We start from the raw sequence: 14,636 nt of genomic DNA, 5'->3' as shown, positions 1-14,636 counted from the left end.
GAGCTATGCGTGTAAAATTAGAACCTATGCACTCGTGTACATGCTTATTTATAAACATCAAGAGATCAAGATTCAAAAGCCATTTAGACGGATAACTCACAAGTTATCCATCTAAATGGAAAATGTGGCATATTCAGCCACTTGTACAGCTAGGTTATGGCCGAAGAGGAAGTTACCTGACTGTAATTTAGCCAGACAAAAAAAAGGAAGGTTTCAGGGGTCTTCTGGGGAGGAGTTATCCGGCTAATCTGGTCAACTATTGGCCTTGTGTGTGGCCTGCTAATGTGCAACTGAACTGGATATCTTCGAAGATATCCGGGTAAGGAGCGCTGTCCATAATGAAAAATAACAAAGAAATAAATGAATGGGTCAGCAGCCCTTCCCCTTCCTAAAGTATCATATAAAGACCCTGTTGGTCCGTGCTCTCCGCATCCCCTAAATCGTTTAAGAGCCCCCCCACCACATCCCAGTGTTTTAGAAATTGCACAATAAAGCTGCCCTTTCCCTTCCCTCCCTTCCGCGAGGATTTACAAGATCGCGGCGCCCTCACCCCCACCCTATCCCCCCCGACTCTCCTGATCCTCCTGATACCTTACATTCGATGGCCGGGATCGAGGGACCCTCCGCCCCGCTCCCGGCACCTCCGCGCTACGCTGGAAGCAGCGAATATATAGTACAAGTCATCCGACTAACGTTAGCCGGATAACTTGTCCACTAAATGGCCTATTGAATATTGGCCTCCAAATATACGTGCATGCTTTCGTTTTTGCACACATTCTCGTACACTAAAAAGGGGCGGTCTAGGGTTAATCCAGGGCAGGGCTAAGAGTTATGGGGTTGAATTTAAAAGGAGCATGCGCGCATCCATGTGCTCGCGGTTCCCGGCAAGTGCACGTGGACGCGCCAATTTTATAGCATGCGCACGCCAGCAAGTGCATGTTATAAAATCCGATGGCCGCGCGCATGTGTGGGTGGCCCGTGAGTCGCACGCGCCAGGGGGGGGGAATTTTATAACCAACGCGATCGGCCAATCCCCAGTTCCCTAACCCTACCCTTCCTACCTTTTCCCCTCTCCTCTCCTCTCCTCCCCCTAACCCCTTCCTAGCTACTTACCTTTTTTTTGTCTGCTTACTTACTTCTCCTCGGGAGCAGAAGTAATCTCTGTGTGCCAGCCAGCTGCTGGCGCATGCTGTCTCAGCCCGCCCCCCTGCCCTGCCCTTCCCCTCCCTTCCTGCCCTGCCCTTTTGGAGAGACCCGGCGCACTTCGGCGCATAACGGGGTTTACGCATGTGGCCGGGCTCTTCCGTAAATGCACACGGTGCGCGCAAGGCCCGGCCACTCGCGTAACCCCCCCGTTTTTAAGTGCATGGTCCTTTTAAAATCGGGCCGTATGTGCGTAAGTTGCTATTTATAAGAGACTTATGTGAGTACACAGGACAATTTATTTGCACAATTTTACGCCTGCCAATTATCTTGCACAATTGGTATCAGTCTCCGTCCGTTGCCTCCTATTGACTGAAGAGGAGGTCTGGGTGAACTGAGGGGAGTTCAGGGTGAAGAACTAGGAGAGTCTCAATGACCTGGCGAAGGACTTTGTGAACTGGTGGAGGTATTGGCAAATGGCGATTTGAATTCCGCATGCATGTTTTAAAATATTCCGACTTCCGTATATAAATCAGGGGTTCACGCGAGTAAGTTATATATTTTTTGCATGTAAAATATATATGCATATGTTTAGGATATAGGTAAGAAAAGTATGTGCTTTCTATGCATTGCAGTTATTCGCGGGCAAGCAATCATATGCAAATATGTTGGGGGGTAGACATGCGCGCATTTGCTAATCTCCGCATACCTGATATGCATAGATTATAAAATACTGTAGATCTCCATGCAACCATATATATGTGTATATGGGGTGGCGCAAAGTTCTTGGAAAGTTACCCTCATACCTATTGAACCAATAAGGAACAAATCAGGAGAGCCAGACTGTTTTGTTTTGTTTTTTTAATTTATTCTTTATTAAATTTCTTAAAACATTTTTCAATGAAAAAAGAAAGTAAGAAAATTAAAAATCTGCTTCTTTGCTCCTGTTCTCTACTGTTAGCATTATTAAGTTAGAAGACAGGAGTAGGATTTTAATGAGGCCTTGTCCATCTGCTTTGAGTCCTTCAGGTTTGGTGACGGTTCATAATGAAGTTTCTTTGACCGCTGTTTGTACTATTGTGAGCACTTCTTTGAGAAAGGCCTGGCTCCTTAGACACTTAACAGCTGTTATTAGACCCTCCCTCTTACATTTATTGAAATAAAACAAGGCACAATTACTTGATGTGCATTGGTTTACTTATGTATACCAAGTAACATTACATAAAATCAAGTTTATATTTTACATTTTCTCCCTCAATATCCAGATTGTACAGTATGAAATCTATATACACCTTCCCCCTCCTCAAATCCCCCCCCCCCCGTCCAACCTCTCCCCCTAAAACCAAACCCCTCTAATGCCCTTTAGTACCTCTAGGTACCAATAAGTCTGTGTTTGTTTACAAATTACTGAGCAACACAGTTAGCCACTCTCTCTTCCTTGCTAGCCGTCTATGATCACGCTCCAAGCTCTTGTAGGAAGTCCTTGAATGTACATTTCCAAAAATCAACATAAATAAATAAATAAAGATTTCCATTTTAGAAAAAATAGATCCACTGGCCATTATTCCCATTTGCATGGCATTATACAGAAGATTCTGCCCTCGCCAAAATGAAGGCAGTGTAGTTTCTCTCCAGGCCAATAATATTGCCTTTTTTCCTACCAGAAAGGGCCTTTTTTTTTTTTTTTTTACAAACAGTTCCCCTAACCCTTTGCTTGCACTCTTTAACCGAGAGACATCATCCAATAGTATAGCGTCTGCTGAGCAGTTTATCTTCTGACCTAATGTCTTAAGTTTAAGTTTAATAAAATCCTATTTGTCACAGCAGTTAACATTCTAAACAATGAAAGCTTAGCTATTTTGCACCAAAAAATTGTATCTGTGAGCAGGACCAGAATTGCATGTGTTAGAGACCCTATCTCATTTTGACCCTTCACGCACATATCTGAATCTGTGGGCTTTGCCTTAAACGCCCTCCCCTGGGAAATAAATGCGCTCTGGCAAAGCCTAGTTCTGGGTTTCCCTCAGTTTCTATAATTTCCTTAAATCTCCTGAAACACTGATCCTGAATATCTGCCATAAGAGAGGCATCTAGTTCCCTTGGCCATTTACTTTGTCAGAACCTCGTATGCCTTGAAAAGCTTTATGGAGACCAGAATAGATGACCTTTCCACTATCTCTGTTTGAAAGAAACTCTCCAATTTAGATACCAAAGTAAGATTAAGATTCTGCCTCTCTAAAGGTTGTACACAATGTCTTAACTGCAAATATGCAAAGAAATCTTTATTATCCAAACTGTATTGATTTTTCATGCTTTGAAAAGAGAGCGTATCTCCCTCCCTTGTGATTACATGTTCAATTTGTGTTAAACCAGCCTGTGCCTACCTGTAAAAGGTTCCAGCCTGATCTCCTGGTGTGAAATCTACATTACCTTAGATCACAAGAAAGGAAGTCATATTTTGATGACCTTGCAAATCCTTAATGATTTTTTTTTTCCAAATGTAACGCAGAAAGGCCACCAAACCCTTGTTTCGGATAGCTGGAAGTAGTTTGTTGTTGCTTGCGTGTGAAACATAACATAGATAGACCCCTTAAAAAAAGTTGAATTTATTAAGAGAGATTGCGAACAATTATTGCCTGATATTTAATATTCCATATTTTGCAAAATTAATTGAAAGATCGGTACTTGACCAGATGCAAGATTTCATAGATAATTCATTGTTGGATAGCTACCAATCGGGATCCATAATACTGAATCCTGGCTGGGGTCAATGATGGACAGTACATGCCTGGATTTGGACAAGGGAATTAAGATAATGGTGGTGCTACTAGTTTTGAGCACTGCTTCTGATATCATTCATCTTGAATTACTATTAGACTGCTTGTCATTTAAGGGTTTATAGGCTTTAAAGTGGCTCTTGACTTTTTGTTGGGCAGATGTCCGTATGTGAACCTGAGGAACCAGTTATTCCAAGTACTGCAGGGATCCTTGCTATTCTCTCTCATTTTTAATTTGTACCAAGAGTCTCCGCCTAAGATGGTTGTCAGCATGGGCAATCACTGCCACATTTTTGCAGACAATATACAGTTTATTTTAAAAATTTATAACCTGCACATTCAATAATGTTTGTGGCGGGATGCAAAATAAGCACACATAATAAAAAACATGAATAAAAGACAAGATTAACACATTGCATGTTGCATTTGGGCCTGATCAAAATGCGCCTTGGATCATCTTAATTCATGCCTACAGAGGGTCTTGGACTGGCTAAGCTATATGTAACTCAGTGACTTAGAATTTAACTTAATAAATGCTTCTTTCTTCCTCCTCAGCAAGGACACATGGTATTTTGAAGCAGTTCCTTGAAATCTTTCTTTTTTCAGTTACAGAGGTAAGCAAATGCCAAATGTTGCTTTTGAAAGCCAACTAAAGGGCATTAACCCTTTCTTGTGATGGTTATTACATTCTTGTGATGTCAGCAGGGGGTTTGCTTTAATGCTGTATTATTTGCTAGACTACAGAAACAAGAGACAACCTTAAGTTTCCAGCAATATGAGTTGTACAGGAAGTTGCAGCTGGAAGGGTCAATTCAAGATCCCTATAAAAAGGTATCCAATCAACCAGAGGGGCTGGAAGAGGAGCAGTTCCCAGGACCTCCTCCGGAAGAACTGATTGGACAGAGCTGATCTGCTATCTTTGCCAAAGGCCAGGTCATTACAGCCAAGGTTACAAAAGTAAATGAAGGGGGGAGAGAATTCAGGGAGGTGCATGAAGCAGCCAAGGAGAAAGTAAAGAGGCTGCTAGAAAACTGAAACTGTTGCTCCTGATGACTTCCCAGGAGGGTGGACTCCAGTCTACTGCCCCAGAATTTGCATCGTCCATGTCCAGAGTTAGAAGGCAGACAACAGGAATGAGAAACATCAGAGAAGAGAAAGACTCAGGCTTTTGGCAGAAGCCCCTTCCTTGTGATGAAGATAAATTGTGTGGAGACTAAATATGATTTGGACACTGGCTCCAGTCTCACAACCCTCTCTACAAGTCATCTCTGCAGAAATTTTGGAGAAGCTAGAACGGAAGATGCTTACTGGGCTAGGACAACTGCAGCCAATGGAATGCATGAAATTGCCCATAATTGGCTGTTATAGAAGCCAAAGTAGAATGCTTTGGGCAGAAACTGAAGTCCAGAAGCATTTTGATTGTGAGAGATGACATTCAAAGAGACCCAAAAGTCAAGGAGGAGATCCTGTGGTTAGAGCAGTAGGCTATGAACCATGATTCATATCCCACTGCCACTCCTTGTGACCTTGGACTTTACTTTCCATTGCCTCAGGTACAAACTTAGTACCGTACTACCTGATTCACTAAGGGTTTTTTCCATAGACACAAAATGGGAGAAAAGCCTTAATGAATCTGGCTTTATATTGTAAGCCCTCTGGGGATAGGGAGATGCCTACAGTACCTGAATGTAATCCGCTTTGCTGAAAAGTGGAATTATAATCAAATAAATGCAACATCTTGCAGGATTTAGAGGGGCTTTTTGGAAATTTGTCCACTCTTTTTAACAATTCTGTGAAGAAAGGAGGTGCAATCTGGGCTGAAATGAAACAGCAGAAAGGATCAGAAGCCCAGACTGAGGAGTTGAACTGTGACAAGCTGATGCATATGTGAAGTGCGGTGGTACTCATAGCAGTCAAAATGTGCTCCAAGTCACAACTGCTTGGCAATGGTACACCAATCCTCGGTCGAAAAGAAGAGAAATTGAAGTGCCCTACCAGAAGCAGGGGGTAGGCACCAAGCTCTAGATAAAGCCTACCCTGAGGAAGCAAGGTGAGAGATGGACCAAGTGAGGAAATTAATGGGCAAAACCAGATGTTTATAGGAAAAGGTCCTCTAAGTGAAGAAAGAAAACCTGGAAAAAAGAGAGCTTTTTGATCAATGGGTGAGAGGCACTCTGAAACATGAGGGTTGTGGTGTTCTTTTAGTTCAAAATCAGTACAGAAGCCAGCAAGAAATCCACACGGGTACAGTAAAATAACTGTGTACTCCCCTCAGCCCTCAATCCTTAGCTTAGACAGTTGGCTAAACTTCTCCCCAGCTCCAGATACCAGATAAACTCAGTTCTTGGTTACTAAAAACATTTATTGAGAAGTAGATGAGAAGGTCCCAAGAATAGCTGAATAGGTTAATGAAACAATGAGGGGGTAAGGGATTGAATATTAATAAACCTTTTTAATTAAGTATAAAAGGTGTCAGCATTTGTTGAGAGAGAGAAGCATACAGGGTTGTTGTCATGAGGTGAGACCCAAAGTGTAGCCTCCAGTTGGCTGTATATATAAGAAAGGGAAAAGCAGTTTCTGATATCTGAAAGTTTTCTTTTAATCGTTATTCCAAAAAATGTACTTACCCAGTAGTACTGAAATAGTTGTTTGCTATTTTGTAACAAGAAGAAGGGGAAGGATAGTTTTTAGATATTGCTAGGTTTTGAACAGAATTAAGAATAGTACTTACACACTGGGATGGTAACTTTCAAACCAGCGCGCCTACCTCGGTCCGTGCCCAGGTACGCGGCCATTTTATAACATGCTCGCGGATATGTTATAAAATAGCCTGGCTGGGTGCATGTGTACACCAAATTTTAGGTGGGCATGTGCATTAGTGCGCAAATCCTGCTTCTATCATGTAAATTGGGGGATTTTAAAAGGGGCAATTGCTAATGCCATTCCCAGTTTTTCCAGTTCATCCCCAGTTCATCCAGTTAAGAGAGAGGTCCTCTAACCCCCCCTTCCCGATTTACTCACTCCAGTTAGCCCCAACCCTTAAAACCCTGCAGATCTGCCTAATTTTCTTTAAATTTTAACGTACATGGCATCCGTAGCAGAAGTAAAGTCACGCGGCAGGGTGGCTCAGTGTACACGCGTTGCATCAGTATTTACGGGTACATCTTAGGTTTATGCCCAGACCACACCCGCATCCTGCCCCTTTTATAAAACTTTCAAGATGTGCTTGTTGCAAGAGCTGTGCATGTACCTCGGTGGCTTTTAAATTCCACTTGGTGAGCACAGGCCTGACTTCTTTGCGCATCCCCTAATTAAAGTGGGCACTTGGCTTTTAAAAGTCACCTTTATTTGTATTAGACTAATGTAGTTAGGGAAGTTTTAGAATTGCTAACATGATTTTATTTAGAATAAAGAGGGAATTTTATTTTATTTACGAGAGTTTGGACATCATCCTATGTGGAATGCTGGAAACAAGTCTCTCTGTGTATCAGTCAAGAGTCTGGACTGCAGAGAAGTTCATCTAAAGCATTCAACAATCACATGAGATTAAACTGAGATCTTATGCTAATACTCTGGCCAAAATTTAGAAGTTCAAAATCACAATTTTTAATTTGCTTGAAGTGAACTGTACTGAGATACAGAGTGGAGTCAGTGGGTTTTGGTTATAATTTATTTTACAATACTAATAAATTCTAATTTTACTATAATGCCATGTGCTCTGCTTCCTCTGGAGTATAAGAATCTAAATGTGTTATGTAAATGTGCATGTACTGATTTTGCTTATATTACTTGGTGTTTGAGTAATTACCAGGTTCTTATGGCCTGGATTTACCACTGTTGGAAACAGGATGCTGGGCTTGATGGACCCTTGGTCTGACCCAGTATGGCAATTTCTTATGTTCTTAATATCGAGTGCTTATTTTATGTTTTCACATTTTGCTTTCATCTCTCCTCTCCTCCACCTCTGGGAGAACCTTTAGTTGTGTGGCCATGTTACACATGCCCATTCTAAATCATACAGAAGATAAGTGGGTTTAGTTCTGTGGTCCCTCCCATAAGTGGGAATTTACATATAAGTTATATTTCAAGTCCAACAAACCAGGGGCTTGTGGGTTCAGAGAGGGAAAAGTGCAGCTTCATATCCTGTTATCAGGATCATTGGTATTATCTTAGTGATGCAGGAGACAGTGTGTAGTCTTGGCTTTTGTACTGATGCCAACTTAATATTTCAGTTCTCTCTTTGTTATCAAATCTTGCTTTTACTACCTGTGCCAGATCAGACCTTATTTCTCTCAGTCAGCATTTGCTGTCTATCTACGTGGTCATTAGCTCCAAGTTAGATTATTGTAATGTGCTCTACCTGGGGCTGCCACAGAAGAATATTAAACAGTTGCAAATTATTCAGAACACTGCATTTAGGCCGTTGGTGGGGAGTGATGCATGTCAACACATCACTCCTATTCTAACCAGTGTACACTGGCTACCTGTTGATGCCAGAATTACACTTAAAGCATTAAACATAGTGTTTAAGTCTCTTTAGGAATGTGGGCACACTATTTCAGATCTAAATTACAAAACTATATTCCAGGCAGATCTTTGTACTGTCAGTTTGCTAATGGCACCTTCAATGAGAGATGGAAGATTGACATTCATTCAAAACTATGCTTATTCCTGCACAATTCCTCACCCATGGAATAAATTGCCACAAGATTTATGGCTGACCATCTGATGTTTTTCAGATGCCGACTAAAATTGTGCAATAGTTGCATGGATAGCTTCTTGGATGTTGTATTGAACATTGGGCAAAGAGTGCATATTCTTATTTTTATTTAAATGAAGGATAATTTCTCTTTTGTTAAGTATTAAGTTCTTGGTGTTACCTTGCTTTTCAGAGGGTGTTATGTTGTGAATTATGAATAGTATTTGGTTTACATAGAAGTCCCCTGGGGGCTGGGGCTCTTGAGTTATTTTCTGTGGGATGAGTGTAATTTGGGTAACTATTTTAATTATTTTTGAATGTATATATGTTGTACATTTATATTGTCTTATTTTGTAACAATATTTTGTGATTGACCTTGTAACTCATTCTGAGAGTCTTCACAGAAAGATGAGTAATAAATTTAATAAATCAAATGAAATGAAAAGTCAAGGGACTCAGCTCTCAGGAGATCCTTCAGTGTAAAAAGTGTGGGCACTCATCCACCAGGAACTCCTGCTAGAACATAAGAATGTAAGAAGCTGAGTCAAACCAAGATCCATTGGGCTCAACATCCTGTCTCCAACAATGGCCAATCCAGGTTGCAAATACTTGGCAGATCCCATAAAATAGATCTAATTCTTGTTACTCACTCCCAGGGATAGCAATAGCTTTCTTTAATCTATCTGGCTAATAATATGTTATGGACGTCTCCTCCAGGAACTTGTCCAAACCTCTTTCAAATCCCACTATGATGGTCACCTCGATCACGTCCTCTGGCAACAGATCCCATAGCTTGATAGTACGTTCAGTGAAAAAGTTCTATCTATGATTTGATTTGAATCTGCTGGTTGTTAGTTTCATGGAGTGTCCTCTTGATTTAGTATTATTTGAAATGGTAAATAACTGTCCTTTTATTTACCCATTTCACCCCACTCATGATTTTATAAACTTCTATCATGGCCGTCTCTTTTTCAAGCTGAAGAGCCCTAGCCTGAGTAACCTCTCATCATAGCAGCGATTTTCTATCCCCTTTTTAATTTTTGTCACCCTCCTCTGCATCGTTTCTAGCTCCGCTATGTCTTTCTTTAGATGGGGGTGACCAGAACTGCACACAGTACTCAAGGTGCAGTCACACCATGGCTCATTACAGAGGCAATATGATATTTTACGTTTCATTCTCCATTCCTTTTTGGATCATTCCTAACATTTTATTTGCTTTTATGACTGCTGCTGTGAACTGAGCTGAATATATCACTCTATTATCCACAAGGACTCCAAGGTCCTTTTCCTAGATAGTGACTCCCAATACAGAATCCAGCATCATATACCTGCAGTTTGGATTATTTTACCCTATGTACATCACATTGCACTTTTCCACATTAAGAATTTAATCTGCCATTCAGTTGCCCAGTCTCCTAGTCTCACAAGGTCCTTCAGCAGTTCCTTGTAATGCGCTGCTGTTTTAACAAATTTGAATAATTTTGTGTCATCTGCAAATTTTTTTCACCTCACTCATCATTGTCTTTTCCAGATCATTTATTAATATGTTAAACAGCACAGGTCCCAGTACCGATCCCTACTTTACTCCTTTCTCTGGGCCTGATTCATCAAGGCATTTTCCCATAGACACGGAATGGGAGAAATGCCTTTAATGAATCAGGCTCTCTATTTGGAAAACTGACCATTTAGTCCTACCTTCTGTTTCCGGTCTTTTAACCAGTTACCAATCACAATAGAACATTGCTTCCTAGTCCATGGCTTTATAATTTCCTGAGGAGTCTCTCACGAGGGACTTTGTGAAATGCATTCTGAAAATTCAAATACACTATATCAACTGGCTCGCCTTTATCTACAGGTTTATTTATGTCTTGAAAAAATTTTAAAAGATTGGTAAACAAGACTTCCCTTTGCTAAAAACATATTGATTCTTCCCCATGAAGCCATATCTATCTATATGGCCGGTGATATTGTTTTAAAGAAAGGCTTCTACCATTTTGCCTGACACCAATGTCAGGCTCACTAGTCTATAGTTTTTTTGGATCCTTTTAAAATTTAGCATCACATTGACCACCTTCCAGTCTTCAGGAATTGTGGCTGGTTTAAATGAAAGTTTGCAGATTACTGGTAACATATTAACAATTTCATGTTTTATTTCTTTTAGAATTCTGAGGTAGATGCCATCCAGTCCTAGTGATCTGTTTTTCTTTAGTTTGTCAGTCTGCTCTATTACATCCTTCATTGTCATACTGTCATATTTTTTTAGATGCTCAGACTCTGTACCATTAAAGAATGTGGTGTGGGTATGTTTCCAAAATCCTCCTCCATAAAGACCAAGAATTAATTCAGTTTGTTTGCTATTTCCTTGTCCTCCCTGAGCACCCTTTTTTCCCCTCAATCATCTAACAGCCCAAACATCTTCCTCAGAGGTTTGTAGCTTTGAATGTACTTGAAAAAGTTTTATTATTAGTTTTTATTTATTCTTTATTTATTTAAACATTTTATTTTTCCTCACTGGCAAGTTTTTTTTTTCCAAAGTCTCTCTTGGCCTGTGTAACTACTATTTCATATCTAACTTGTCAGTGCTTATGATGCTCTTATTTATTTATTTATAACATTTATAGCCCGCCAATCCACAGAGCTCAGCCTATTTTTTTCATTTGGGTCTGCTTTCCATTATTTGAACAATGCCCTTTTAACTTTAACTACCTCTTTTACCTCACCATTCAACCATCATTAAGCTTTTCCTTCAACCTTTTTTAATACATGAAATACATTTTGTCTTGGCTTCCAAAATGGTACATTTAAACAATTTCCATGCCTCATACAAACTTTTAACACTTGCAACCACTCCTTTTAGTTTTTTTTCTAACTTCTTTCTTCACTCTATCATAGTCTCCCTTTTTAAAGTTATATGCTGCAGTAGTAGTTTTACTTAATGTCCTTCCTTCAGTGACTATTTCAAATGTGATTGCATTGTGATTGCTATTGCTTAGCAGCCCTACCACATAACACCTGGTACCAGGTTGTATTTTCCACTGAGGACTAGATCTAAAGTAGCTTCCCTTCTCATTGCTTCTAGGACCAGCTGCTTCATGAAGCCGTCAATTATGGCATCTAGAAACGTAACCTGTCTAGCATGTTCGATGAGAAACTGACCCAGTCAACACCTGGGTAATTGAAATCTCCCATTATTATTGTGTTGCCAAATGTATTTGATTTGTTTTATTTCAGCTAGCATTTCACAGTCTGTTTCTTCATTTTGGCCAAATGGCCAGTAATATACACTCACTGCTTACCCATCACATATGGAATTTCTATCCATAAGGATTCCACAGTGCCTTTTGCTTCCTGCATGATTTTTATTATGCTTGAATGATTGTCATCTTTTACATATAGTGTCACCTCTCCACCAATTTGATCTGCCCCGTCATGTAAATATAACTTATATAGTGTCCCATTGGTTATCCTCCTTCCACCACGTCTCTGAAATGGCTATAATTCACTTACTATACAGCAGGAGCTCCTGGGGTTCTCATCCCCTGACAGTTCTTGCTGTGTAATAAGTGCAGAGACTCATCCTTGGGAATTCCTGCTGTATAACTGCAAGGACTTGGCTCCCAGAAGCTCCTGCTGTACAGTGAGTGTGGTGTTTTTATTGTAGTTTGCTGGTGTATAATTAGTGCAGAAACTCCCTTGAGCTCTCCCTCTCTCTTGAGAGCTCATGAAATCATATCAGCATGGGGAAAGCAGACTCTCTTCCTTCTTGGTCAGCACTTCGATTTCCAGGAAAATGCTGCCTTTTCTGAATGTTGTCCTTCCCGCTAGGCACAACAGAATAAACCATTCTTCTTTATAATAGTCATGTTTAAAACAGAACAAATGAACACATTTGCAGGTAATGACCCACAGCCCAACATTTTCCCTTAATGCGAAGGCCATCAAAAAAAGTAAAACCATAATCGATTATCCCTAAACATGGTACATCTATAGTTATGTCTTGTTTAAAAATGTCAGTGGCAATAAAAGAGAGACACACAAATTAGAATTGAGGCACAGGGAGATAAAGTGACTCACCTTAGAAACATAAAAACATGACGGCATAAAAAGATCGTATGGCCCATCTAGTCTACCCATCTGCCCAATTAATTTAGCTTTATAATTCCCATCACTCCCTCAGAGATCCCCTGTTTTTATCCCATGCTTTCTTGAATTCAGATACTGTTCTTGTCTCTGCCACCTCCACTGAGAGGCCATTCCACATATCCACCACCCTCTCTAACACTGAATAATGAGGAGTATGAGGTGTTCTCTGACACGTCACAGTGGGAGGTGTCTTCTAAGGAGTGTGGCACTGGCTCTACAAAACTCATGGACTCACGTTGGCTTGTGTTTGCTTGTTCATCTCCGTTTCTAGGACTGTATTGAGGCTCAGACACTCAGGACTCAGAACCAACGTCAGGAAATATTTCTTCACGGAGAGGGTGATGGATGCCTGGAATGCCATTTCATAGGAGCTAGTTGAGACACAAATAATGAAAGAATTCAAAGTGCATGGGATAAACATTGTGGATCCCTAAAGGCTAGAAGATGGAAATGAAGAAAAGAGTACATGGGGGTAACTTGCTGGTGCAGCAGTTACTACCCTTAACCAATAAGCCTGATATCTGATGCAAATCCAACATTGCTCTCTGTTTCAACGGCAAGAGGTAATGGGGAATTAGATTCAGGTAGCAACCAACAAGGACCCTGACTTTTACGGTCTGGGAAACTGATAATTATGGAGGTAACCTGCATGGCGCAGCAGATACTACCATAAGTTGCTGGGCAGACTGGATGAACCATTTGGTCTTTTTCTGCCGTCATTTCTATGTTAGGATTTAAGAAAGGTTCTTGTGATCCCAAAGTTCATTGTGCGACTGCACTTTGAATACTGTGTGCAGTTCTAGTCACCCCCATCTCAGAAAAGAAAAAAAAATATATATATATAGCGGAACTTGAAAAAGCACAGGGAAGGCCAACAAAAATGATAAAGGGGATGGTTTGACTCCCTTATGAAGAAAGATTAAACAGATTAGGGCTCTTAGGTTTGGAGAATAGATGAGATGGGGTGGTCAACTTCTGTCCTCAAGAGTCACAAACAGGCCTGGTTTTCAAGATATTGTACTACAGACCGTAATTTTTTGCAGAATAGATTATTGTAATTCCCTTACATAGGGTCTTCCAAAATGTTCCCTAAGATCACTGCAACTGCTACAAAACTCAGCTACCCAGGTTTTAACTGGTATCCCTGAATATGATCATATCACACCTGTATTATCTAAATTACATTGGCTGCCATTCATTTCGGAATCCAATATAACATACTAAGCAATCATCATGGATGGGATCTGCCATACGTATGCACACCCCGCAATATAATTTGAGATCAGCTAACAAGGGCCTGGTAGTGATACCTACAATTCATCAAGCACATCTGGGGAAAGTAAGAGATCGAGCTATTTCAGTGGCTGGACTGATTATCTTAGAATTATTTCTGCCTTAAAACTTAAAAACAAACGTCCTGAAAATGTGGGGCCGATATTCAACTGCTGAGTAGCTAGTTAAGTTAGCCGGATATACCTATCTGGCTGCCTTAAGCAGGATATTCAGCAGCACGGGAGCACTGCTGAATATACCCGGCTATCTTAAAAGTTAGCCAGATAGGTATATCCGGCTAACTCTATACCTGCCGTACAGCGCAGCTAACTCTGCTCCTCCCCAGAATGCCTACCACCTGCCCCAGGAATGCCCCCAACCTATCTGGCTAAATGCTAACCAGATAAAGAGTTATCTGGCTGGAATTTAGCTGGATAAGTCATCTAAAATAGTGGCCAAGCCATTCGGTTATCCATCTAAATGGCTTTTAAAAATCGGCCCTGTGGCTTTTTTCAGCAGGCCTTTGGGGAAACAGACCCATGAAGCACCTATCATTCCTACATTCTGGACTTAATCCTGACCAAGCATAGTTATAGCAAACC

This window comes from Rhinatrema bivittatum, chromosome 11 (assembly GCF_901001135.1).
Source record: "Rhinatrema bivittatum chromosome 11, aRhiBiv1.1, whole genome shotgun sequence".
NCBI classification, from domain to species: domain Eukaryota; kingdom Metazoa; phylum Chordata; class Amphibia; order Gymnophiona; family Rhinatrematidae; genus Rhinatrema; species Rhinatrema bivittatum.
This window is presented reverse-complemented; position numbering follows the sequence as displayed.